General features: G+C 39.4%; 1 pseudogene; it reads left to right on the forward strand.

The window, feature by feature from the left end:
* The first annotated feature begins 1,233 nt into the window (after positions 1 to 1,233).
* LOC107737843 (uncharacterized) lies at positions 1,234 to 1,977 on the forward strand (annotated as a pseudogene).
* Positions 1,978 to 2,184: the final 207 nt, after the last annotated feature.

A 2,184-nucleotide genomic window follows, 5' to 3' on the forward strand; every position in this document is an offset into this window, starting at 1 on the left:
AGAAATATAAACAAAGCTTTGAGTCTATTTCTTTCCATCCCTTGATCTCTAAGAATATCTTCAATTTTATTTTCTTCCATTTCCTGCCATTTCTGCCTGTATTCATGGTATTTATTGTATCTAAACAAGACATGTTCTACATCTTCCTTGGTTTGACATCTTGTACATAATCCATTACTCTTCCCTATTGTCTGCAGTGTATCATTCAATCCAATATGACCTAATCTCAGTCTTGAGTATACTACTTCTGTTAACAAGAAGTGGAATAAACAGATAGAACAGGGCATCTACTTCTTCTCGCCTGTTTGCCATATTTATCCTTTTTCCTCCTACTTTTGCTTGGTTTATATGATAATGTTTAGCTTTAGACTCAGACTCCCATTCTTTTTGCCATATTTGCATTATTTCATATTGGCTTTAATCTCTCCTTTTCCCATTGAAATATTAATTTTTACTTGCTCTTTTTCCAATGCTTCTTTTGCTATCTTATCGACTTTTTCATTACCTTTGATGCCAATATGTGCTGGAACCCAACAAAACTGAACTTCTATTCCTAGATTTCTAATATTTTCTAATATTTTCTAGTATATGTCAAGTTTCAATGATTACATCTTCTCTATGAAATACTGCTTTCTAAACTTTGTAAGGCTGCCATTGAGTCTGTACATATGACTGATTTAATTGGTTTATTTTCTTCTATCCATCTTAAGGCTGTAATTATCCCAGACATCTCAACTGTAAAAACAGAAAGAGGGTTATTTAATCTATAACCCAATTTTTGTTAAATTCTGGAATATAAATTCCTATGCCACAATGACCATTTGAGTTTTTTGACCAATCTGTAAATATTTTAAGATATCCGTAATATAATGAAGACAAATATATTTGGTCATATTTTGCAAAACTTTCTTCATTTTCCTGGGAAACGGAGGGTGCATTTGAAGTTGCTTTCGAAATACGTCAGCCTTCGTCGAGCCGCAGTGACGCAATCGGCCTTGAAATGCGGTCTTCGGAGGGTGCATCCTGAATTGGGACAGCTTACGTTGTGAGGCTGTGATGCAATCGCACTTCAAATGCGCACTTCGGAGTCCGCACACTTTGGGGTGGCACAAGATGGCGACCTGAACGGTTGGGTTGGTACGAGCTCTGAGGCGTTTTTGAGGAGTTTGCATCTTCTGGGCGAATTTGTTTTGTATATACAAGGTGGGAAGTGAGAACTCTCTTTAAAAGTAGAATCAGGCCAACAGGCAGTCCTCTTTCAAAAACACCTTGTCAGGAAGAACCCAAAGTCTCTAATGCCTATATACTTCGTGCTGTCAATGCCCTCACGGATCGCTTTTCAGCGATGGAACAACAAATCGCCCAGAACTCGGTCGCTATAGTAAATCTTCCAAAGATGGCTGACTTTGTGGCCGAGGAGATGAAATCGCTATCTGCAAGGGTCAAGACTAACGAGAACAAGGTGATTGAATTGAGCAGGTGGTCCGGATAGTTCAAGGCAAATGTGATCAAGCCGAGATCTAGAGTATGAGATGGAATTTGAGGCTAAACAACCTTAGAGAAACAGAAAGAGAGAATATCAGAATCAAAGTGCTCGAAATCCTAAAAATTCTGACTCCGGACGAGGTAGATGACATCTGATTTTACGTTGACACAATCCACAGGATTGGATGTCCTGGGACTGGTGGTAACAGTCCTAGGCCGGTTATCATCCAGTTCGCGCTCCGGACCTACAGAGAGAACGTCTGGAGAGCTGCACGGGATCATCCTGCACTCAAGGAAAGAGGTGTTCGCCTGGCAGAGGACCTGACATTTGCAGAAAGACAACAGAGGAAGTTGCTATGGCCAAGGGTAAAAGCGGCGAGAGAAGAGAATAAGAGAGCTTATTTCCGTGGTGCAGATGCTTTTATTGATGGAGAAAAACTGTCTGTTGACGAATATCAAGATGAATATGAACTGAGTGGGTGTTATTATTGACTATGCTGGCTAGGCAGTCGAACTGAAATAGCATGCTCAGTCTTCGGGTCATAAAACATTCGTCCATTCGTGACTCTTCGAAGTTTGGAGTGGATCAATACCGACTGGTTTGTCAATTTCATTGTTTCAGGGTTCTTTATATAATATTGTTCTGACATCCAAATAAGATTATTTTGTGTCTGATTTTGTTTTTAGTTGTTTAAAAAT

This window comes from Sinocyclocheilus rhinocerous, unplaced genomic scaffold (assembly GCF_001515625.1).
Source record: "Sinocyclocheilus rhinocerous isolate Xijiao unplaced genomic scaffold, SAMN03320098_v1.1 scaffold20381, whole genome shotgun sequence".
Taxonomy (NCBI): domain Eukaryota; kingdom Metazoa; phylum Chordata; class Actinopteri; order Cypriniformes; family Cyprinidae; genus Sinocyclocheilus; species Sinocyclocheilus rhinocerous.